Source organism: Mytilus trossulus, unplaced genomic scaffold (genome assembly GCF_036588685.1).
Source record: "Mytilus trossulus isolate FHL-02 unplaced genomic scaffold, PNRI_Mtr1.1.1.hap1 h1tg000220l__unscaffolded, whole genome shotgun sequence".
Classification (NCBI taxonomy): Eukaryota; Metazoa; Mollusca; class Bivalvia; order Mytilida; family Mytilidae; genus Mytilus; species Mytilus trossulus.
The window spans coordinates 475,256-483,335 of record NW_026963313.1 but is presented as its reverse complement, the minus strand read 5'-3'; the positions used below and the strand labels follow the sequence as shown (position 1 = coordinate 483,335).

At 32.2% G+C, this 8,080-nt stretch overlaps 1 long non-coding RNA gene across 1 annotated transcript; it reads right to left on the bottom strand.

Moving 5' to 3' along the window:
• Nucleotides 1-2,938: 2,938 nt before the first annotated feature.
• Nucleotides 2,939-7,660, bottom strand: LOC134701145 (uncharacterized). The gene is made up of 3 exons (XR_010104051.1): nucleotides 7,539-7,660; nucleotides 4,828-4,920; nucleotides 2,939-3,828 (listed from the first exon to the last, which is right to left on the bottom strand). It is a non-coding gene; the product is annotated as an uncharacterized LOC134701145 (long non-coding RNA).
• Nucleotides 7,661-8,080: the final 420 nt, after the last annotated feature.

Sequence of the window (8,080 nt, the reverse complement as noted above, 5' to 3'; positions counted from 1 at the left end):
CTCTTTTTTATAAAAATTGAAATAAATTTGGGTGTCACCGTCCATCCAAGAGATTTTTTGACCTTTGAAAATGAGTGCAATAGGCTAAATATAGGAAAAACAGACATAAAATCTCTTTGATTGAATTTTCAGAGCAAAATAAATGACAGAAGTGGCTCATTTTTTCATACTGTATAGCTTGATGTCTCTATTTTACAAAATTGAAATAAAATTTGGGGGTCACCGGCCATCCAAGAGATTTTTTGACCTCTGAAAATGAGTGTAAATATGCTAAATATAGGATTAATAGACATTAAATCTCTTTGATTGAATTTTCAGAGCAAAATAGATGACAGAACTTGCTCATTATTTCATACTGTAGAGCTTGATGTCTCTATTTTATAAAATTAAAATAAAATTTGTGGGTCATCGCCCATCCAACATTGTCCAAGAGATTTTTTTTAGCAAAATAAATGACAGAAGTTGTTCATTGTTCAAAGAGGGGTTGACCTCTGCGGTTGTATAAAGCTGCCTCATGCGGAGCATCTGGTTATTATTGTGCTTTTAAAAACCATATTTGTGACAACATATGAAAAGTGTGAGCTGACAGTCTGCTTAGTTTTTATCCATTAGTCTTATTCTGACTTTCTATCTAAAAGGTTTTTATGTGTCAATATTTGTGTTTCAATACAAAAGGAAGATGTGGTATGATAATGGATTGTTAATGGGGCAACTCTCCGCAATAGACCAAATGACACAGAAGTTAACAGCTACAGGTCAAAAGCCGTTATCGCATAGTGAGATGTAAAAGGTCCTTCAACAGTCAGAGCTCAGACATAAATAAGTCTGAATCTGCTTTTGACTTATAGAGGTCTAAATTTGTAAGTTTTAGGATTTGTCTCCCTTTATTGCAAGACAAAATACGACTTAAATAAGTCGAATATTGTTAAGCAAGAAATGATTGACCAGAATCAAAAGGTTGCAAATATCGACTCATACAAGTCGATAAGTTACCAAAATTGATTAACTTCAAGACCCACGCATACTTGTATAAAGGTCATGCATCTAAATCAAATAATGACAACATTGAAAGCCAATGCCTTGTCTTCTAAAGAAAAATATGAATGAGAGTCTAAAAAATCGGGGATCATGTTAATTAACCTTACAATGCAACCACCTGGATCCACACTTAATGAGGTAAAACATCTGTGTCTAGTAAGGATGTTGAATAAGATAATTAAATATAGATAGATTAAGTCCTTGTGAACTCTCAGACAGGTTTTTACTGTCATAGGTGGGGTAGTTTGGCCACCAAGTCAAGTTAAGTTTTTTCATCAACATAAATAGACTTAAACAAGTCTGTCATTTTGTGACTTAGATAAGTCTAAAATTGAAAACACCTTTTTATAGAAAGTACATGTTTTGACTTCTTTAAGTCAAAAACAGAAATAGACTTGTTTATGTCTGAGCTCTGACTGTTCAATGACTAATGAAAAACAATTTAAATGAGAAAACTGAAGGCATATTAATGTACAAAATGATGAACTAAAAAATATATGTGACACAACAAAAGACAATCACTGTCTGAATAACAGGTTCATGACTTGGGACAGGCACATACATAATGTTGTGAGGTTAGTGTTTGAAGGTTGACAACCCTTCCCCTTAACCTGGGACAGTGGTGTAACTTGGTACAACTGTTACTGTTATTTATTATAGGGGTTTTATCAATATGTATTATGTTATAGATAATGCATATTTTAAGGTTTTTCTTGTCGTAGAACACATCGAGGGGTGTCAGGATTGATCAAATGAAAGACCGACCGGTGGGAGGTCTTTCTTTGAACAATCCTGGCACCCCGAGGTGTGTTCTACGACAAGAAAAACCTTAAAAATATGCATTATCTGACTTATATACCGTCAAAAAAAATATTAATTTTATAAAGATTTGTAAAACTTTGTATTCTATTTTACCGAAAACACTAAAGTGGGATATTCCTTTCTAATGTGTTCAGGTTTTAATACGCCCTGCGGCTCACTTAGAATGTGAAATAAAACTCACTAAATAATTTAGATATAAACCTTTTAAAAATTATTATCCATACACAATAACAAATATTACTGTAACTGCATGCAGTAAGACACAAATGTATTGTTACCATCCGATAACGGTGTATGACAAATACAAGATACATTGTAAGTTTTTTATTGTACCACTTAGCTTATGGAAAAGGGGGAGGGGTATGGTTTTTTTCCCTATTTGCTATGTTATTTCTATCGCGGAAAAGTGGTTATTTTTTTACAATTTTTCTTGAATGGAATGAAAAATTTAGAAAGATTGTCTTTGGAATAGCAATACATTTATTAAAAGATAATCAGGATATGATTATATACCCTCCGCACCCGACCTTTTTTTTTTAGTTACATTAATGTTATTTAATAGAATATAACAGTCTCTGGGACAAGTTTGCAATTCCGCTGAGTGCAAAAGTTGTCACCTTAATTTTTGGAGTTAATTCAAAACAAAGTTGATAACTTGGTTGGTATTAGTTCCCTGATATTTGTCCTAAAATTTTTTGGCTCTAGCACCACTGTTGAAAAAGTTATGCCCCTTTTTTCAACAATTTCCTCAGAGGAAAAGTACTTTTCCTCAAGGGAAATTTGATTTCCCTGAAGGAAAAATCGAAAAAGATTTTTCCTCAAGGGAAATTGTTTTTTCCTCAAGGGAAAAAGATTTCCCTTAGGGAATTTGCTGCATAATTATTTCCTTCGAGGAAATTCTATTTCCTTAGAGGAAATTCTTTTTCCTTAGAGGAAATTCTTTTTCCTTTGAGGAAATTTGCAGCTTCAAATTTTCCTTCGAGGAAATATGCAGCTTTAAATTTTCCTTTGAGGAAATACTTTTTCCTGTGAGGAAATTTGTAGCTTCAAATTTTCCTTTGAGGAAATACTTTTTCCTGTGAGGAAATTTTTGACAAACACTTTTCCTTGGAGGAAAATTCAAGACAACAAATTTCCTCTGAGGAAATCATTGTTCTTCAAATTTCCTCTAGGGAAATTTCTGAACATCAAATTTCCCTTAAGGAAATGTTTTTCCTCTATGGAAATCTCATTACAGTACAAACAGTATTAATATATTTTCTCCTAGACTGAATTATTGATAAAAAAGATAATTAAAACTTTATTACTGTAATACAAATTTTCATGGTGAGTATTTAACATACAAAAACAAAAGGCTGACTGTTTAGCATGTTTAAGACAATACAATAATCTGATAATAAGCAAAACGCTATGAATATCATACCATTTGTGATGTTATTAATATTGTGCTCATATTTGAATATTAAATAAAATAAATACTTTTCATGTCAAATTAACTTGTCTTCTGTTACAGCTGCAGTGTATTCGACCCCCTACATAACAGTTCAGTGCATAAATAATTCAATCCACAAGACATCTTCCTCCAATTTGTTGAATAAGTTTTGGCAACATGTTCTTCAAACATCTTCTTTGTATATTTGATATGATTGGATAAAGCAGGTGTTTATTTCGACAACAAACATGACAAAGATACTATTATTTTTCTTAATTTCTCCATAATCCATCAGTGAATATGAATGTAGGTTGTTACATTTTACACAATTGAGTTCTTTGATAGTACTCCATTTTGTTTATAGCAATTTTGTAGGATTTTTTTCTATTTCTTTTTCCAGAAAAACACACTGTTGAGTTCATTTCACATCAGTAATCCAATTAGCACATTATGTAGAAAAGTATTAACAATTAAAATTCCTCTTCAGTATAGACCTGCAGGACCTTTTGATGATCATAAAAACCAAGATATCTGACCTATAAATACACAAAATAAAAAAAAATGTTATAAATTGAGAAAAAAACAGCAATATAAATAAGCTTATTTTATCATGTTTTAATGAACATTTTGAGAAACTTTCATTTGATATTCTTACTTGTCATGCTTATGAGTTATCTTATTTCAGTACTTTGTGTCCAAGATTTAATATTCTTTGTTTAGTGCCTTGCAGTGATATTTAAAGTTGAGCCACTTTCAATAGTTGTTATAGAATGTTCATACGTTGTGTTAATAATTGAACCACTGTCCTATATTATGGTCAGGTTAAGTGCTCACAGACATGAGGCCTAAATTAATATATTGTTTGTTTCACTAATCCCTATTCTGACAAGCCAGGTGTGGGTAGGTAGGTAGGTAAATAATTTTATTTTTCCCAAAAGCCTGAATATTATCGGATGATCCGGCAAGCCCGAAAAATCAGAAATGAATAAAATAATATTTGGCTTAGTTTTGACCATCAAATTTTATGAATAGGGCCATTTTTACAGGGTCGGTCGGGATTGGAGAAACAAACAATATTTTATATTAGGCCTGATTTTTTTTTTATTAATAGTTATTGCCTTTGAACATGTTGAACTAAATTGGATTGTTTAAATCTTTATATGTTGAGATCTTTAATGAATGACCTATAAAGGAAGTGTTTTCTCATTATTGAAGGCAGGCCCATGATTGGCCTTTAATTTCTTGCATCCGCTTCATTGAACTCTGGTGGATAAGTCACTCATTTACCATACCATATTTTCTTATTTTTATATGAGTCATCATTCAAAGGCAATTTCTTTTATTACTGTAATTCAGAAATTATCCGAACTTTTTAGTAATGTGAATAATGTGACTGGGTGAGTATCGCAAAAATAAGAAATCATATTTTGATAACAAAAACATATATAGATCTTTATGCAGATTTTTTTTGTAATCACAATAAGTTGTCCATTCCCTGAAAAATCTGAATTTACAGTATATAGAAGTGGTCTTACCATTTAGGCCTTGTTGTATTCTGTTTATCTTGTTTTGCGCTCATTTCAATTGTAACTGTTTATATTTTTCATTATTTTTCTATATTTCTTGTCCTATAAAACATAAAAAGGGTAAAAACTATTATTAAACATCAGTTTGTGTTTTTCTTTATATGCAGTTATATTTAAAAAGAATGGAGTATTTGTGCTATTTCATTTCATAAACTTTTTGCCAGTCATGACTTTCAAAGACTTTCACCCTGGTCAATAGTTTAAAAAACAAACATTCCCATACTTTTTCTTTGTGTGCGTACTAATTTTTCATAAATTTGACAAAAAAGACATGGTGATTCAACTATTCTTCTATAATTTGTTTCGCTTGACTACGTTAAACTCTGAAATATTGTTAACAGTATAATCTGTATGTGTCTCACTCGTAAAAATTTCAAATTAATATATATATATAAATAACCAATAAAAATGCTATGCATGGCTCAGCTTGATACAAACGTACAGGTTGAAACCAGAACAGTTTGGGCAAGTATGGACACAACATTCAAGCTCAATACAACTCTGAATTTTAAATTTTTATTGTGATTCAATAGTTGATGCAGCATAGGTTTCTGACACAAAATGAATGTGGTCCAAGTACTTAAAAAAAATTTAATTGACAATTAACCTCTAAAATGGCCCAATTTTCAAAATCTCAATACATGGTTAGATGCAGCATATCAACATGATCAAAGAACCACAATAATTCATTTTTTTATGAAATCAAATAAAGTTAACTTTTGGACCCTTTAGAACTCAATGTGGACCAATTTGATAACGACCAAAATATAAAAAATCTTAATGAATGGTTAGATTCAGCATATCATAGAGCCCCATATAATCAATTTTTGTTGAAAACAAACAAAGTAAAATTTTGGACCCCGATTTGGACCAACTTGAAATTTGGGTCCATAATAGAAAAATCTAAGTAAATATTCAGATTCAGCATATTAATATGAACACCAAGAATTTAAATATTGTTAAAATCAAAATAAGTTTAATTTTGGACCCTTTGGACCTGAAGGTAGACCAATTTAAACAGGACCATAAAACTAGGAATCTAAATACACAGTTAGATTTGGCATATATCAAAGAACTCCAATAAATCAATTTTCTATAAAATCAAACAAAGTTTAATATTGGCCCCTTTTGGCCCCTAATTCATGTAATTCCTAAACTCTGAACAAAAACTCTGGTCACAAACCTTGTGTTTGAATTTCACAGATTTCTATTAACTTGTACTAAAGTAATTAAGCGGAAACTAAATGTCCTGGGACAACGACGACTACATGATAAAATTGAGAATGGAAAAAGGGAATGTGTCAAAGAGACAACAACCTGACCATAGATTTGAGGGTTGGAATCCTTTTCTTTTACCGACCAATGCATTTGAATGGGAGATATAGTTGGAACCCCTCTTTACTCATGGTTGGGACCCCCCTTTGAAAATGGCTGGATCCCCCCCTGAGAAGCATTATAGAAAAATCTATAAGCTTTAACTCAAAATAAGGATCATTTTATTTTTAAAGGGCAGGCACGGATCCAGAGGGGGTTCAAGGGATTGGAACCCCTCTTTTTTTGGATTATCAATGCATTTGAATGGGGACATGTAATTGGACCCCCTCTTCCCCTTTTGTCCTGGGTTAGAATCCCACCCCCACCCCTTTTTAAAATGACTGGATCCGCCCCTTAAGGGTCTATAATTAAGTTTGACCACATCAGACATACTACTTTATCAAAAATAAATGCCACATTTCATCCAATTCAATTTCATCCCTTACTTGCTATTTCATCCATAATATTTAAAGAAATATAAATTTGGGAGTAGTATGATTTTAATTTGCAAGTTATTAACTATCCAAACTAGAGAGCTAAGCATGCTAATAGAGTAGATATACTTGACTAATTTAAATCAAACTTGGGGTGACTGGGAACAAAGATTTAAGGGAATAGATGACAGTTTACCTACAATGACCTAGTTTCATAGCAATAGCATACATTAATAAAGACTACATGGTCACTCTTATGTTTAAATTTTGGGTGTTCATTTTTTAATGTTTAAAGCTAACAATTTCAACTACATACAAGTATCAAGATTTAATCCTACATTATTTAAATATTGAAAAAAAATAGCTTTTTAAATTTGGATCTATACATGCTATATATAACTGTGTATGTCACATGGATGTATTTAAATGTAAAGCATCTGAAAAATCATTAGCCGTCTCATATTAATTTCAGTTCTTCAAAAGGCAAATTTTAGCTTATGCTGAAAACAGAGATTTCTTATTAAGGAGAAATCCCTGCCCCCCTTTTTGTGTGAAAATTTTTGTTGATTAAATAACCCACCCCCCCCCCCCCCCCAAATGAAAAGTTCTGGATCCGCCCGTCAACCTTTCACTAAGGTCATTGGTGAAGACTTGTCACACAAAATAAATGATACCAAATGTTCATATGAATATGTTTTTAGCCAGTGTACTGTGTAGGTGTAAGTCAGTCAGGAGGCAACCTAGTCCAAATAATTATGACGTCTGGCAAGGCTATTTAAGGCGTCCCAGAAAAAAAATAAAATAGCCTTGCCAGACGTCATAATTATTTGGACTAGAGGCAACCATTTGATTTGTAGGGTGAAAATGTCTTGCTTGGTAAACTTGACCCCTTGTGCTATAAATAAAAATTACCAATCCATTAAAAAATCCGTGAGCCCAATCTCATCCAGTGAAATAGATTATTGTCTGTTTTCGAAGTTATATGGAAGTAAGTTAGTGGTCCAGATAATTATGACGCATTGCAAGGCATTTTTTTCTGAGGAGAAGTGTAGAATGGGGGAAGGGAACCAATAAATTGATCGGATCCGAAATGCTCTTCCCAGTAAAGGAGCACCGATTATTTTGTAGGTAATTATTATTAGTGTCGGTGGTCTCATAAGTGAATCAGAGTGAATATTGCATGCACATTAAAACTAGCAGAGAAGAGACAATTATCAACTTGTGTTTTATTCATTTTCACGCAGTTATTTACGGTAAATCAGCTATATTAGACATAGGAAGATGTGGTGTATGTATATATAACCCAAAACAGGTGTTCGGTTCTAGTATATATATAGTGGCTATAGTATATGACTTTTAAATAACAATTATCAATTATATCTGTATTCTGTGGCGGGTCGAAGTGGATGGAATCCGGGGTTGGACTCCCCTAGCTTTTTTGTGAGCAATTATTC